The sequence below is a fragment of the Petaurus breviceps genome, unplaced genomic scaffold (genome assembly GCF_028583685.1).
Source record: "Petaurus breviceps papuanus isolate PSGF00001 unplaced genomic scaffold, PetGlider_PUasm1.0 64, whole genome shotgun sequence".
Lineage (NCBI taxonomy): Eukaryota > Metazoa > Chordata > Mammalia > Diprotodontia > Petauridae > Petaurus > Petaurus breviceps.
In genome coordinates, this window is record NW_027186428.1 from 772,327 (window position 1) to 789,792 (window position 17,466).

Consider the following 17,466-nt stretch of genomic DNA (forward strand, 5'->3'; position numbering starts at 1 on the left):
TCCATATGCTAGCAGCTTAATAGGATCATCTGCCCCTTTCTGGGAAGCTGTCCCAACCTTCCAGTGTAGTATGGGTATGGCATCACCCCTTCCCCCAATTCTTCTTTCTCTCTAGATTAGGGGCAGGTTTGCTCACCCCACCTGTACTTATGCTGATGGGTTTGGGGTGGAAGGAAGGTTTCCAGAGGGTGGGCCATACTACCACTTCTTACTCATTCTCAAAGTCCTAGGGGTATCCCTGGTATGGGGAGGCTAAACATCTACTAAACATCTACAGCCCCATTTTATTTTTTTTTAATGTTTTTTTTTTTTTTTAAGCAATCGGGGTTAAGTAACAAGGTTACATGGCCAGTTATTTCTGGGTGTGGTGCTGAGTGTCTGAGCCTGGATTTGATCCAGGTCTTCCCAACACTGGAACTGGTGCTCTTACTCGCTGAGCCACCTGGCCTCCCCTAAGCAATTGGGGTTAAGTAACTTGCTCAAAGTTACATGGCCAGGTGTTTCTGGGTGGGTACTAAGTGTCTGAGCCTGGGATTCAATCTCCAAGTCATCCCGACACTGGAGCTAGTGCTCTTACTCGCTGTGCTACCTGGCCACTCCTAGGCTTCCCATTTTAAAAAAGTCAACTGAGAAGACACCATTAATTCTTAATCATTACATATTTAACTAAATAAGAAGGCAAAAGTAAGAGTAATCGTAACAGAACAGTCCACATGTAAAATTGAGTCACATGAGCAGGATGGTCTCAGAAAAACCCGGAAAGACTTACATGAACTGATGCAAAGTGAAATGAGCAGAACCAGGAGAACATTGTACACAGTAACAGCAACATTGTGTGATTATCTGCTGTGAATAACTTAACTATTCTCAGCAATACAATGACCCAAGACAATTCTGAAGGCCTTATGATGAAAGACTGAAGATACTTTTTCTTTCTTTTGGGTTTTTTTTTTTTTTGGTCTGTGTTTTCTTTCACAGCATGATCTGTTACATGTATATGTGTTTTGCATGACTACACATGCATGTCAAATTGTGTGCCTTCTCAAGATGTAGGGGAGGAAAGGAAGAGAGGGAGAGAATTTGGAACTCAAAAATTGAAAAAAAAAAAAAAGAAAAAAAAAATTTTTTCAAGTAATGAGGCGGGGGAGGGGAATAAAATATTAAATTAAAAAAAAACCTGAATCACACTCTCCCCTTAATGCACACAGGGTCTGTGGGAGAAGAGTAGACCCAGACAGAGAAATCTGACAAAGAAGCATGTGAATGAGAAAGAAAACCTTGCTTGGGACAGCTCACAACTGTGGACTGCAGGCCTTATGTCCTTTATCTCCTTGGGGAATAGTCTTTACCAAATGTCACCAGTCTTTTTCTGGACTTCTCCACTCTCTTTCTGGGAGAAACCACTTCTCTGCTGGCTGCTACTCCAAGCTCCCTTGACGCAGTGTGATGCTATTTTAATGAAAGAAGAGACCCTAAGTCTGGAGTCTGCAGAACTATCGACATCTATAGGACTCTGAGGCAGCATTAACTTAGCAAAACAATTATGCTTAGTCTGCTGTCTTCAGTGTAATGACTCTGAGGGTTTATACCCACTTGAGCCATAGGTAGCAATTAAGGGCAAAGTAGCCTAGCTTTTTCCTCTTCCCCACCAGATTTTCAGACAACAAAGGATTCATCCAGTCAAATCAGTTCCCAGCAGCACGTACCAAATTGGTCTTGGTTGGGCTCAGCTTGAAGCAGCTGCTCCTCTCTTCTGATTCAAGTCACTCTGCTTGCCTCTTCAGGGCTCAGCTTCTATCTTCACTATCAATGGTTGTTGACTTACCTTCTTCAGTCACTAATTCTAGCCTCTCACTGATTCCTGCAAGGTCCCCTGGTGTGAAGTGACTCACCTGTGCCATGGAATAAAAAATCAGAATTCGTATTACTGTTAGACCCAGAACAGATAAGCAATGTTTGATATAGTCACTAAAAGAGTTCTCCATGTCAGGGTTTTTCCCAGTCATCACCCTCAATGTCCACACAATTTGTTGTTGCTGGTCAGTTGTGTCCAACTCTTCATGACCCCATTTGGGGTTTTCTTGGCAAACATATTAGAGTGATTTGCCATTTCCTTCTCCAGATGAAGAAACTGAGGCAAACAAGGTTAAGTGACTTGCCCAGGGTCACAGTTACCAAGTGTCTGAGGCTGTATTTGAACTCATGAAGATGAGTCTTCTTGACTTCAGGCCTGGCAGTCTATCCACTTCACTACCTACTTGCCTTCATACAATAGTCATGTGCAAATGAATTGCTGGGGAAACAAGAATGTCAGTCATCTTTGCCCTCAGTAAGTTTATCCTTCCTTCTCAAAGAGGACCCTGACATCAGGGAGGTGATGCCACATCATGCAAGTAAGTTGGATTTGAGTGAGGGGGGGCTGTGCAAAGTCTCCAGCCTCACCTTCTCCAGCCAGGTTAGTTAGGCAGTTGGGTGGTTCAGTGGATAGGGTACTGAGCCTGGAGTCAGGAATATTCATCATCTTCCTGAGTTCATCTAGCCTCAGATACTTACTACTTGTGTGACCCTGAGCAAGTCACTTAATCCTATTTGCCTCCATTTCTTAGTAGATACTTTTTTTCTTGAAAGACTTCTTTGCCACAAGTAGTCTTAGTCATTTCCTCTGAGAGGCTACTTTCTCTAAGGTCCTTTCAACCACAGTTGTGTTTCTGCCCAAGTACTGAGAACCTGCTCTTCTCGTTGTCTTTGAAATAAATGCCCTTTCCAGAATAGATAAGAAAGGGCTACCCCCTTTACATCAAGACTAGAGTTGTAGAGCTGAAAGAGCCCTGAAAGGAGGGGTGGTCTTTGACTCCTGTCTCTCTCCTCTATGTATCTGCTCAGTTACCAAATCTACCTCCATGGCATCTTTTCCATCCATCCCCCTCCACTCACAGTCACCACCCAAGTTCAAGTTGGGTTAACAAACATTCATTAAGTGCCTACTTTGTGCCAGACACTGTGCTAAGCTCTGGGGGTGCAAGGAAAGGCAAAAACAGTCTGACTCTCAGGATACTCATCATCTAATGGGGGAGAAAACATGTACACAATTATATACAAAGGAGATATAGACAGGATAAACTGGAGATAATCTCAGACTCTCATCATCACTTGTCTGGATGATTACAATTGACTCCTAATTGGTCTCCCCGACTCAAGTCTTTCCACATTCCAATGTATCCTCCATATCACTGCCAAGGAACTTAATTAAAGCACAAGTCTGACCATATCATCCACTTGCACCTCCCACACCCCAATGAAGCCCCTGTTACTTCCAGGATCAAATAGAAACCTTTCCTTTTTTTGGCATTTAAAGACCTACACAGCCTGACCCCAACTTACTTTTCCCCAGGTACACTATGTTCCATTCAAATTAGCCTTCTTACTCAGATATAACCATCCATCTCCTACCTATGTGCCTTCATCCTGGCTGTCAGCTTATGCTGGCTCTCCCCAGTGCCTTCACTGTTCTTTCTTCTCAACTCTGTCTCAAAGAAAATCTAGCTTTCCTCATAACAACTCTAAGAGGCAAAAGGTTTGATTATTATTATTCTCAGAGTAGCTAGGTGGGGTAATGGATAGAGCACTGCCCCTAGAGTTCAGGATAGACCTGAATTCAAATAGGACCTCAGTCACTTAGTAGCTGTGTGACCCTGGGCAAGTCACTTAATGCTATTTGCTTCAGTTTCCTCATCTGAGTTCTCAAGACTCAGTTCACTTGCTAGCTTTTACAAAGCTTTTCCTAATCATTTGTTGCTGGTTTCTTTCCCATGAAATCATCTTGTGATTTTATATATATTTACATGTATACTTACATAAATACAAATTTACTATAACTCACATGTTATACATGTACCTGAATATGTGCATATGTATATATGTGTACACACACATGCACACATGTTATTTTGTTGTTCATTTATTTTCAATTGTGTCCAACTCTTCATGACCCCGTTTGGGGTTTTCTTGGCAAAGATACTGGAGTGGTCTGCCATTTCCTTCTCCAGCTTATTTTACAGATGAGGAAACTGAGGCAAACAGGGTAAAGTGACTTGCCCAGGGTCATACAGCTACTAAGTGTCTGAGGTCAGATTTGAACTCAGGAAGAAGAGTCTTCTCCTTGAATCTAGGCCTGGCACTCTATCTATGTCTATATATCTAGGCAGGTAAGTGGTATAGTAGATAGAGCATTGGGCCTGTATGTATGTGTGTGTATCCATCTCACAATGCACACATACATATGTGTGTATATAGTATATGTTGTGTATATATGTATATGTGTATATATATGTATGTGTATGTACATATGTATATTTTAAAAATTTCCCACAATAGAATATGAACTTTGTGTGACAGGGACTATTTCAGTTTTGTATCTCAGGTGCCCAGTAAATACTGTTTGATTGATTAACCTATACCCTATGACTTCTTTGTCACACAGTAAAAACTTCTCCAATTCCTGTTGAATGTTTTGCTAGGATAAGTGGGTTTGCTGACTGTTTGCTGCCTACATTGGTCTTTGGTGGGAAGAGTCTAAGCTGTGGAGTTCAGGTGAGGGCTACCTTCCTCCTGGAGGGAGACCAGAGTGACATTTGTTCTGAAGCCAGACTTGTACTCAAGAGGCAGAAGATAGACATAATATTAACCCAAGGCTCCTCTTGGAGACTAGAAGGTAGATTACCCAGCCTCTGCTTTCTTGGACTCTGCCTTCTCCAACCTCCAGGTATGTGGCTGGTGGTGCCAGCAGGGCCCTTCTCCGTTCTTTGCGAAGGTCAGGAGGATCCCTGATCATGCTACCTTTGAGCAGTGTTTCTATTTAACACAGCCACCAACTACATCCAATCTTACATTGATAATAATAACTACTTAATACACATAACACTGTAGCTTTCCTCATAATAACTCTATGAGGCAAATGGTTTGATTATTATTACTCTCAGGGTGGCTAGGTGGCATAGTGGATAGAGCACTGGGCCTAGAGTTCAGGATAGACCTGAGTTCAAATAGGACCTCAGTCACTTTAGTAACTGTGTGACCCTGGGCAAGTCACTTAATGTTATTTGCTTCAGTTTCCTCATGTGCAAAATAAGCTGGAGAAGGAAATGTCAAACTGCTCTACTATCTTTGCCAAGAAAAGCCAAACAGAGTCTGAAGAGTTGGACATGATTGATCGACAATAAAATATTATTACTCTCATTTTACAGATAGGGAAACTGAGGCTTAGAGAAGTAACATAGGTGACAGGGCAATATAGCAGCATTGACTTCAGGTCCTTTGCATCTGTGACCAATTCCTTCTTTTCTGCCTCTTGATAAAGTAAGGAAAACTGAACCAGCTAAGTCCCGATGTTCCTTCTCTCAGTGTCTGAAAGGAAGTCTTTCTGTGTTAATCTATAAGCCGTATATCCCAATAATATTAGATTTCTTTTGGAAATATTAGGATTTCCTTCTAAAGGGTGAAATTACCTCACAGTTCCATTCAGCACCTCATTTCTGGGAGGTTGTGTCCAATAACGCATTCCTTCTGTGTCCAACTTGGAAACAGACGTCTCCAGACCTTGAGTTGGCATATTCCATAGCCTTCTGCTTAGAAGGGGACTCTGGGCCCTCTGCCTCCACAACCATCTTATAGTTCAGTCTAACCTCAGATAATCTCTGCTGGTCCCACAAGGGCTGAGGGGCTTTAGCACTCCCTTTTCCACCCATGGGGCCCCTCTACTCTGGACCTAGATATTTGGTTAGACCAGGTTCATGTCTGGGGGAGCTGCTCCTAAACAGAGGCATCAGGCTCCCCCTTCTCAGACTCATCAGCTCATTAAAACCCTTCCTGGTAACCCTGGAGATAAATTATTTGAAACTTAGATGTTGGCTCAAGCCTAGGGTTTCCCCAAAAAAGGGGAGAGAAAAAGGTGCTCAGTAAATATGAATATCATTCAGGCATGGCACAGGTAATTTATTCCTACACACAACATACAGGACTCACAGCATGCATTAATAGAAAGAATTACTTAAATGGGATTAAGTAACTTATATATAAGTAACTGTTACAATCTGCTGGGAGGCTGATCCTTAAACCTCATCAGAACAAAAAGCAGTTTGTAGGGCTGCTAATTAGGCATTTTACATTTCCCTTCAGCTTTTCACTGTCCAAGTAATTTTCAGGACATGTTTGCCTGTATTAACAGCCAGACTTGGGCCAATCCTTTCTGTGTTTTTTTTACACAGAAACTACCCTAGCTTCCAACTAGCTCCAATTCAAAGGGACCCTCAGGGCCTCTGCACCAGGGGTGGGGAACCTTTGGCCAGGAGGCTACATGTGGCCCTCTGGGTCTTCAGGTGCAGCCCTTTGACTGAGCCCAAACTTCATAGAATAAATCTCCTGCTCTGGACCATGCCACTTTACAAGGTCTCCTCCAATTCTAAACACATCTGTCCTGAGAATGAATTTCAATCAGCTACTTAGGAAAAAAAAACAACACAAAACAGAAAAGGAAGCGTACAAAGCCAGGTTCAAGCTTATTTATTATTTATTATTCCTTGTGGAAGTAGTATTGAGCTGGAGGGAAAGGGTGCCACCCAACACCCCACCTCCTTTCACTGGGGGCCTAGAGACAGTTCACTACCTTCTAAATGGTGGTCAAAGCAAGAGGCCAAGCCAGAAGCTGCCCTTCTTGTAACTGGCTTGGAGTGGGGAGAAGCCTAAAGGATTAATCAGGCTTGTCGTGTCATGCCAAAATGCCACATCCTCCCAGAGCTGGGCCATCACCTAGCCAGAAACAGGCCTCAGAGCACCCACATGGCAGACTGGAAGCAGCGTGCACTATTGGATGGTCTCTGCTAGAATGGTGTATGAGGGTCTGGCACATGCATAGACTTTATCAGTCTGCTAAGTTGGAGGATGCAAGGGAGCTCCTTCCAGAGAAACCAGGGTGAAATGTGAGGGAAGTCTATGTGGGGAATCTCTGTAACTAGCTCCAGTTGGCTTAGAATATTACTCCATCGGCCAAATAATGTCTTCAGAAGGGCCTGCCACAGTCTTGCTGTCTTTCTTTGCTACATTAGAGTCTGAGGGAGCAAAGTGACTCTCGATCATGGTATGTGAGACCATGTGGTAAGGAAGGACAGTCTCCTTGCCTCCTCCCTTCTTGAGGCCATATGGTCCGCCTAGAAATGGGCCTGGATTCTTAGCCTTTTTGTTTCTTCTTTTTCCTTCTAGGTATAGGGAGTGGAGTCTCCTGTGGCATAAGCCACAAGTATCTTCGAATCTAGGAATCCAGGTAGGATATTGTAGCTAGGTCAGCATTGATGCCCTGGATTCAGGAATACAGTCAGAGTGTTGTTGGACCAACACTGATGCCCTGAGGAGCACAGGTCCAGGACTCCAGCCCAGCAGAAGCTCATAGAAATGCTGCCTTTGGATATGAATTTAGTGAGACCGTTGTATGGCCTGAGCTAAATTTTGAACCTAGTCTCTCCCCCATCATAAGATTGAGATGTATGTATGGAGGTGGGGGGGAAGGGAAAAGGGGGAAGAGACAGGGAATTATGTGCTCAGGCTTTGAGAGAGATGTTTGTACTTTGTTCTGGATATATCTTTGAAGCAGATATCTGTCTGTAAAAGTTACCTCGTATTAAACAGTTTATTGGAACTGGAGTGCTAGTCACTGACCACTTACAAATGGACGGAGCATGGCTAAAGCTGAAGAGGGTAGAAAAAGGGAGATGCCAACCCCCTTGGGATACTAGAGAACTGGAGAGGTGTGATGTAGCAGGCCTGTCCCTGAGAGAGTGAGCCTAGAGCTTCCTTACATGTTACCATAGTATTCAGAGCCCAAACAGACCTAATTGATTCTACAAATTGATCAAAGAATGTCAGAACTAGAAGGAATTTCAGAACATATATGAGAGCTAAGACCTGGGGCAGCGTGGACAGAGTGCTGGGCCTGGAGTCAGGAAGGTCTGAGTTCAAATTTGAACTCAGACACTTACTAGCTGCGTGATCCTGGGCAAGTCACTTAACCCTGTTTGCCTTAGTTTCCTCATCTGCAAAATGATCTGGAGAAGGAACTGGCAAACCACTTCAGCATCTTTCCCCCAAAAAACTCCAAATGGGGTCACAAAGAGTGGGACACAACTAAAAAATAAGAACAAGATAAGACCTAGAACATAGAATGTCATACCTGGAAGAGATATTAGAATATGGAATATTAAAAGTGGTAGAAGGGATTTTAGAATCACAGAACAAGAGAATGTTAGGGTGAGAAGGGTCCTTAGAGGCCCATCTAGTGCTACTCCAGCCCTTCCATTTTATATGGAGGTTGAAGTCCAGAGAAAGGAAGTAGCTTTTCCATTCTCAAACAGGTGCTAGGTAACAGAGCCTAGATTTGAGCCCAGGCCACTAGACAGACAGATAGAATATTCACTAAGGTATTTACAATGTGCCAGATACTGTGCTAAGTTCTGGGGACACACACAAAAAAAAGCTAAGAAGATAGTCCTTATCCTTCAGAAGCTTATATTCTTTTTCCTTTTTATCATTTATTTATTTAAGAGAAAAAGAAAATTGGGGATGCTTAATAAATGTTTATTGACTTCACTGTAACTTACATTAGGCATTACATTCTTTCTTATTAGAAGCTTATAGTCTAATGGGGAAGGTAACATAAGGGAGCTGGAGGGGCAGCTAGGCAGCACAGTGAATAGAGCACTGGCCTGGAGTTAGGACGAACTGAGTTCAAATCTGGCCTCAGACACTTAACACTTACTAGCTGTGTGACCTTGGGCAAGTCACTTAACCCCAATTGCCCTGCTTTCCCCCTCTAAAAAAAAGGGAGCTGGAAAGCAGGTGAGGAGGAGAGAAGGGTCTGTGTGCAGGATACAGCAGCAGGTGAAAAGGTACAAATGACCAGCTATGAAGTCAGAAGACTGATTATGAATCACATTTCCTGCTTCTTGGCAAAGAAGTGATTGCCCAGCAGGGAAAAATGATTGAGACATGCATTTTATGACACAACCAGTTATGACTTTGCTTTGTGTAACTATACTTATTTGTTACAAGGAAGGGCTTTTATTTTGGTAGAGAGAACTGTGGGAAGAGTGGGGATAGTGATAATGATGCCAAAACAGAAGAAAAGTATCAAGGAAATCTTTTTAAAATACACAGAACTCAGGGTGGCTAGGTGGCGCAGTGAATAGAGCACCAGCCTGGAGTCAGGAGGACCTGAGTTCAAATCTGGCCTCAGACACTTAACACTTACTAGCTGAGTGACCTTGGGCAACCCCAATTGCTCCACCCTCCCCCCCTCAAAAAAAAAAAAACAAAAAAAAAATATTAACAAACTGGGAGGCACAGCTAACATGCTGGATGATGAGATTTGTAGCCAAAGAGACCTTGACAGGCTGAGACACTGGGCTAAATAAATCTAATCAGATGAAATTTAATAGGGCTAAGTGAACAACTCTACACTTGAGTTAAAAAAAAACAAACAAACAAAACTACTTCACAAGTACAATATAGAGTAATCAAGTTATATAATATTTTTAAAAAGACCTAGGGGTTCTATTGAAATGCCAACTCAATATGAGTCAACAATGTGATATGGAAGTTTTCTGAAAAGCTAATATCCTTTTAAATGAGGCATAGTGACCTAGCCTCAGGAAAGCATAGTCCTGACAGAGGATGTCAAAGATGGTGCAAGGTCTTGAGGCATGCTATGTAAAAAATGATTTAAGGAACCGGGGATGGTTCAGTTGAATAGGTGACATAGGTGGATAGAGCGTTAGGCCTGAAGTCAGCAAGACCCAAGTTCAAATGTAGCCTCATATACTTTCTAGCTGTGTGATCCTGGGCAAGTCACTTAACCCCTATCTGGCTGTTTCCTCAACTGTAAAATGGGGATAATAAGAGCAGCAGCCTCACAGGATTGTTGTGCTGATCAAATGAGATCATATTTGTAAAGTGCTTAGCACAACGTGTGGCACAAAGGAGGTGCTCCATGAATGCTTGCTCCCTTCCTCATAAAGAAGATTTGGGGGGGACACGACAACCATTTTTGAATATTTGAAGGGTTCCATGGAAGAAGGCTTAGACTTGGTCCTTGGGGACAAAATCAGGAGCCATGGGTAGAAGTTGCCATGAGGCGCATTTCACTTCAATGCAAGGAAAACTGAGAAATTAGATCTACCCCAAAGTGGAATGGGAGATAGTGAGTAGGCCCCATTGGAAGTTTTTAAGCACATGACCAGTAGGTTCATCGGGTCAGGTTGGTCTCAGAACCTCAGAGGATGGCCTTCAGCTCCAAGATCCCATAACACAGCACCCCACCCCCAACCCCCTCATAACATCCTAATTTGTCTTACCTGTACCAGGGTGTGATCCTGTGCACCCTACTGACCTGTGACCTACTTGACCATAAAGACAGTCTTGTGTGGTTTTATATCTCCCACATCCTGGAACATCAGGTCCTCCACAATAGCACCAGCATAGTATATAATTAGTAACTTCCACAACTGAGCCCCTCAGTGAATCACTAAATCTTAGGGCCGTAGACTATCAGAGCTGGAAGCATTCTTAGAGGACAGTCCAACCAACCTGGAAGCCAAGGAGACCCAGGTTCAGGCCTCACCTCTGACACATGCTGTCTGTGTCTTTCTGTATCTTTCTTTCTCTCAGAATCCAAGCATTTCTTTAAGACTAGAAATTGTAGAGAAGGTGCCAACCTGCTTTGGTAGAGTAAGTTTCCTCACCTGGGTGTTGCCTCTGTCAATGAAATTACTGTTCCAATCCCTATCCCTCTTAAGTATGCCAGACACTATACTATGTGCTGTGGAAACGAAGGTGAAAATGAAAAATAAAATAGCCTCTGCCCTCAGGGAGCTTACATTCTACAGGCACACCTTGGAAATACTGTGGGTTTGGTTCCAGACCACCACAAAAAAGTGAATATTGTAATAAAGTGAGTCACGTGAATTTTTTTGTTTCCCAGTGTATATAAAGATCATGTTTACATTGTACTATAGTCTATTAAGTGTGCAATAGTTATATCTTTAAAAAAATGTACATACCTCAATTAAAAAATTCTTTATTGCTAAAAAAAAAACCTTAACCATTATTTGCTTCAATGTTGATGGCTACTCATGGATCAGGGTGGGAGTTGCTGATGGTTGGGGATAATTTCTTAAAATAAGACAACAAGGGGGCAGCTAGGTGGTGCAGTGACTAAAGCGCCGGCCCCGGAGTCAGGAGGACCTGAGTTCGGTTCTGGCCTCAGACACTTAACACAAAAAAACTAGCCATGTAACCTTGGGCAAGTTACTTAACCCCAATTGCCCTCCAAAAGGCAAAAAATAAATAAATGAATGGATGAATAAATAAATAAATGAAATAAGTCAACAAAGAAGTTTGCCCATCAATGGACTCTTCCTTTCATTTGAACACTTAGAGGTCATTATAGGGTTATTAATTGGCCTAATTTTAATATTGTTATATCTCAGGGAATAAGGAGGCCTGAGGAGAGAGAGAGGCAGTAATGGCTGGTCAGTGAAACAGCTAGAACACACACACACAACCTTTATGTATTAAGTTTACCATCTTATATGGTCTTGGTTTGTGGGTGGTGCCCTAAAACAATTAAAACAGTAACATCAAAGATCACCATAACACATATAATGAAAAAACTTGAAATATTGTGAGAGTTACCAAAATGCGACACAGAGACAAAACACGAGTGTATGCTATTGGAAAAATGGTGCCCAGAGACTTGCTCAACACAGGGCTGCCACAAACCCTCAATTTGTAAAAAATGCAATGTCTTTGAAGGGCAATAAAGCAACGTGCAATAAAACAAGGTATGGCTGCATAGATATCCTCCATCAGTCATCCAGTCCAGTCTCCTTAATATACGAGGCCTAGAGAGGGGTAGGGACTTGCTGTTGCCTGAGGAGGACCTGGATTTGAATTGCAGGGGCAGCAGGAGCAGAAGTGCAATATGGTGAGGGGATGGAAAGTTAAATGGAGGATCTTGTGTTTCCAGCACCAGGAGGAAACTCCAGCAAAATCCCTGCCAAAGGGCCATGTCTCTGAGAACCTTCCAGCATCACTGACTCAAACCAGAGGGAGGTTTAAGGAAGCCAATTAATGCAGCTCCTTTTATTCAGGATGCCCTTAGGTATGCAACCTAGAAAGTCATAGGTTTCATAGGCAGTTACACATAAGGAGGGGGGGAGAGAGAGACAGACAGAAAGACAGACTGAGAGACAGAGAGATAGACAGAGAGGAAGGGAAAGAGGCAGAGGTAGAGAGAGATAGGGCAAGGGAAGAGAGGGAGAGAGAGAGGGGGGAAGGGAGGAAAGGGTGAGAGTGAAAGGAAAAGAGGGAGAGGAGGAAGAGGGAGGAGGAGAGAAAGGAAAAGGGGGAGAGAGGGGTAGAAAAAGGGAGAGAAGAGAGGGAAAAAGGGAAAGAGATAGGGAGAGAAGAAGAGAGAGGGGGAGAGAGTAAAAAAGAGGGAGAGGAAGAGAGCAGGAGAGAGGGGAGAAAGAGAGGGAGAGAGAGGGAAAAAGAGGAAGGGGGAGAGAAAGAAAAAGAAGAGAGGGAGGGGAAGAGAGAAAGGGGAAGCGAGGGAGAGGAAGGAGATAGAGGGGGAGAGAGAAAAAGAGGGAGAGGAAGATAGAAGGAAAGAGGGAGAGAGAGGAAAAAAGAGGGAGAGAGAAAGAGAAGAAAAAAGAGGGAGAGGGGAAGAGAGCAGGGGAAAGAGATGAGAGAGAGAGAAAGAGAGAGAGAGAGAGAGAGAGAGAGAGAGAGGGAGAGAGAGAGAGAGAGAGAGAGAGAGAGAGAGAGAGAGGGAGAGAGAGACATAGAGAGAGAGCCTTTATTCACCCTGTTTTCCACAGACTCCTTGTCTCATGCAGTTGCCAAATTCACCCAGCACTTTAGCAGGGGAGCCAGGACTAGTCCAGCTCCTGACTCTCAGAAAAGCCGCTTGCCTTGGAGAGAGCTGACTAAAGTGAGAGGACTTGGGCCCACTTGCCGGCTTTGCCATTTACCATGTGTCTGACCTTGAGCAAGTCACTTCCCTGGGCCTCAGTTTTCTCACTTGAGGGCTTTGGACTAGATGGCCCTGAAGATCCCTTCCAACCCCTTGTCTTTGGTCCTGTGATCCAGCTCAGAATGTCCTGCCCCTGGCCCCCCCACCTTCAGGCTCACAGGGAGTGGGTAATTGTGACTTTCTGGGCATGGCTCAGGCAATGACTCAATGTTTGAGCTCCTGCTTTGAACCTGGGAAAATGAGTTGCTTGTTCCTCAGTGCCCACACACCTGGAGGCCTTGGGAGGGCTTCCCTGGGGATACGCTCAGAGGCCAACAACAGGCTTTGGCAGCAAGGAGCCCAGGCCAGTGGTTTGGAAACCTAACTTGGCCCCACCCACAGTTTCAGAGCATCCTCTGGGATTCTGGGCACCAACATTTCATTTCTATGAGGAATATAGAATTTGGGGGCATTGAGGGTTTACGAATGGAAAAAAAAAAGAAGGGCCAGCTTCCTCAGCATACTGAACTGTCATAGCTTTAATGAGTGTTAGGGCTTTAAGGGCTCTAAGAATTATACAGCCTAGAATGGCAGGAAGAGGTCTGGGAGAGGCCATAGAATGGTAGACTATAAAATGTCAGAGCTGGGGGGTGGGGCAGCAGAGCTAGAATGAAGAACTTTGGTGTTGGAATCATTAGTCTAATGACCTTATTTTACAGATGGGGAAACTGATGCCCAGAAAAGGCAAAGGGCATACCCATGGTTACAAAATGAGTTAGTGGCAGAGGTGGTAATTGAATCCAGGTGTCCTGATTCCCAGCCCAGGGCATTTTAATTTGCATTCCCTGAGCTCCTATGAGTCAGATGGTGGGAGGAGATATCTTGGAACTTCTTTCAGAGTGAAGCATTTTTCCTTCAGTTAAAATGCTATGAGATCAGTTTGAAAAAAAGATAAAAAATATTGTATAAAAGGGACGTATCATTATGGCTAAAAATGGGCTGTAGGAAATCCACCTCCAGATAACTGAGAGCTGGGGTATTATTGCAGGGTACTGACTTGGCAGGGCTTGCTGGTGGGCTTGCCCAGGCAGCCTAAAGCCCTTAGGTCATATTAGCTGCAGCAGTTGGGAGTGTTCCAGGGAAACAGGCCATCTCTCTCTTTGACCAATTGTTATGATACTGCTGGGGACCAGCAAGAGGTCCCTCTCTCAGAGAGGACTTGTTAGTCATCCTGGCCTGCTCTGGCAACACTGTCCCTATTAGAATAGCAGATCCAGGACTGTATGTAGAAGACCATTCATTCAGGGGGGATGAATTCATGGTCTTAATGGGGAGAGGGTTCTGTAGACCTCGGAAAGGGCAGAGCCTGCATCCTCCTATTCAGTCTTTCCCTAAGCACAGAGCTGGGGAACCCTGCAAGGGTAGTGTAAGTATTATTACTCCCATTATAAAACCAAATCAGAGACATAGGCCAAATTGCCCAGAGTCACAGAGGAAGGGGGCATCAGAACTGGGATTCAAACCTGAGTTGCCTGATTTAATGGGCCACTCTTTCCTCTATGGTACCCAGGTACAGGAATATAGACATCTAATTATACTTGGATAGACAGATGAAAGAGAGGGGGGAGAGTGAGAGAGAGAGGGGAAGGAGAAGAAGGAGAAGAAGAAGGAGGAGGAGCAGGAGGAGGAAGAAGAGGAAGAGAAAGAGGAGGAGAGAGAGAGAGAGAGAGAGAGAGAGAGAGAGAGAGAGAGAGAGAGATTTACTAAATCAGTCATTGTGCTAAGAGCTGGGGATATGAATACAAGTAAACAAGACAGTCCATACCATCAAGGAACTTAAACTCTAATAAGAAAAGAAAAGATAGAAAAGGGTACTGGAAAGGGGGAATGCTTCACACTGTGGTGTTTGGAGATGGCCAGGAAATGAGCTGAAAGCCTGGATCTGGGCAAGATAAAGTAAAAGTCCATCTTTTGGAGTCCACGGTGGTTCCAGTGGGGAGAATCCAAAAGGCAAAGAGGTAGAGATAAAGTCCAGAGTAAAGCAGAGGCTGTGAAATCTGGAAATGGTAGTGAAATGAGGCAAGGAAGCTTATAGTTTAGTGGGGAAATGGGGCCTAAGAGACACAAATATATGTAGGGTAAATAAATTCTTCTATGAAGATGAATGTGATAAGGACCTTGAAAAATACAAACATCTGCTAAGGAGGTCCAGAAGAAGGGGATATTCTATTTTTTTCAGCTGCTGGGGGATGGAAATCAGGGAAAGCTTTCTGGAGGAGGGGACACTTAAGCTGAGCATTGAATGATGAATAAGATGAAGAAACAGAAGTGTGTGGGTAGGGACAGACAGGAGCAAAGGATGTGCTTGGTGTGTAGCTATCTACTTAGCTAAAGAAAAAGGTGAATAAAAGGGAGCAGATAGTGGAAATGGTGTGGTTCCTTCAAAGATCCTCCTTAGACTCCTCAAGACTCTTCCCAAACCCCTCCTCTAGACCAAGATAGATCCCTCCCCCAACCTTTCTGTATATAAGACCCATCTTGCCTCCATGGAGGGGCTGAGATTCAATTTAGTGCAGACTCAGTCTGTCACTTTGTTCTGGCTCACTTGTCCAGTATAAGTGTCACAAATACTTAGGCTCCTTAAGAGTCTACTCATTATAGCTAATCTTTAATTAAACTGCTTTACTTTGGCTGAGAGAAGGCTTGAGTCGAATTCATTCAGCAGACTCATTATGTTGTTATTTTGGGGTCTAGAGCACCCCTAAACCCCAAACCTCAACAGAAAGACAGCAACAAAAGGCTGGTACAAGATATGATTGGCAGGTGGAAGAGTTTAGTTGAAGACACAATGGGGAGCCCCTGAAGGATTGAGCAGGGGAAAGAACTAATGAAAGCTATGCTTTAAGGACGCTCAACTACCAGGACTGGATCTCTAGGAACTGTTCTTGACTCTCTGGACTTCTTCCTCCACCCTGTCTCAGCAGTCTTCTCACCCTGGAAGATCCCTTCACCTTTTGGTCCCCTTTCTCTGATTAATCATTTCATTTTTGAACCTCCATTTTAAGAAAGGGTCCCCACTTCAACCATCCATACTTTTTAATACCCCCCCCCCAGCTAGGCACATATAAGTGTTTAATCAATGCTTTTTAGTCTGTCAATAAACATTGATTAAATGCTAACCATGTGTTTGTTGACTGTCTAGATTGGCGAAGGAAAGCCATGAGTCAGGAAGACTTGTTACTAGGTAAGGTATCTTAGGAGGGGAGAGAACCCTGGATTTGAATCCCAGCTCAGCTTCCTAGTGCCTTGTGTGACCACCAGCAAATCCCTTCTTCCCTTCAGGGCTCTGCATCCTCAGGCCTGGTGTGAGATGGTCTCTATAAGCTTTATTTCCCTCCTCCCCATTCTAAAAGCTAGGAGCACACTACCTGAGAGCATAGTGGCACAGAGCTAGCTGTGGCTTTGGGAGTGTCAGTGGGGAGGAGGCATCCACCTCTGCTAAAAGTCAGCTGATAGGACTTGGTGATTGCTTGGATGTGGGAGATAGGGAAAAGGGAAGAGCCAAGAATGACTTTGAGGGTTCAGGCCTGGGTGACGGGGAGGTGCCTTTGGCCGAAATAAGGAAGTTAGGAGGAGGGGCAGGTTTATGGGGGAATATGATAAACTCACTTTTGTTTGCCATAGGATCTGGACCTGGAAGGGATTAGAGATCACTAGGTCAGACCCTTTATACAGAAGAGAAAGTTGAGGACCAGAATGGTGTGATTGTAACTCAGCTTTCTGATTCAAAATCCAGTGCTCTTTCTCTTTAAGTGACAGGAGGGACATTCAGGTGCAAATGTTCTATAGTTTGTGGGGAGAGAACAGGCTGTGGGTCATTTCTGCCTTCTAAACAGCCATTTCTTTCTTTCTTTCCTTCTGCTCTTACACCATCCTCCCCACCCCCCACCCCCAATAGATATGATCAATCGATTGGCCCTGGTTTCCCCGCCCCCACCCCCATGTAGGTCAGACTAGTTCTTTTCCTAAAGAAAAAGCTGTCCCCAAGACCAGAGTGGGCCCAGGCAGATAAAGCCCAAGCCAGGTTGCTGTTAACTCTTTCTTGTAGTTTGAGGATGTGTTTGATGTGGTTACCTAAAGGTATTAGAAAGTGGCATTAGAAAATTACAAAGAATGTCTTTTAACAATTACAAACAAGAACACATTAAAAAAAATTAATTCCAGAAAGTTTTTTTAAAGATAAAATTTTTTAAAAATTATCTTATAATGAAAAAAACTTCAAAATTAAGTTCAAAGAAATTATTTTAAAAGAGATTCTTTATAATTTTAAATTAAATTTTATAAAATTGAGTTTATTAAAAACTAATTAAAATTATGAAAATATAATTTAGAAAAAAGAAATTTAG

General features: G+C 43.5%; 1 long non-coding RNA gene across 1 annotated transcript in view; it reads right to left on the reverse strand.

Annotated features, from left to right (window-relative positions):
* Positions 1 to 341: 341 nt before the first annotated feature.
* Positions 342 to 17,466, reverse strand: part of LOC138173714 (uncharacterized) — a 74,282-nt gene continuing 57,157 nt past the window's right edge. The window contains exons 2-3 of the long non-coding RNA XR_011171492.1: positions 1,707 to 1,892; positions 342 to 1,449 (exon numbers count right to left, since the gene is read on the reverse strand). This is a non-coding gene — a long non-coding RNA (uncharacterized lncRNA). The remainder of the gene's footprint in view (positions 1,450 to 1,706; positions 1,893 to 17,466) is intronic.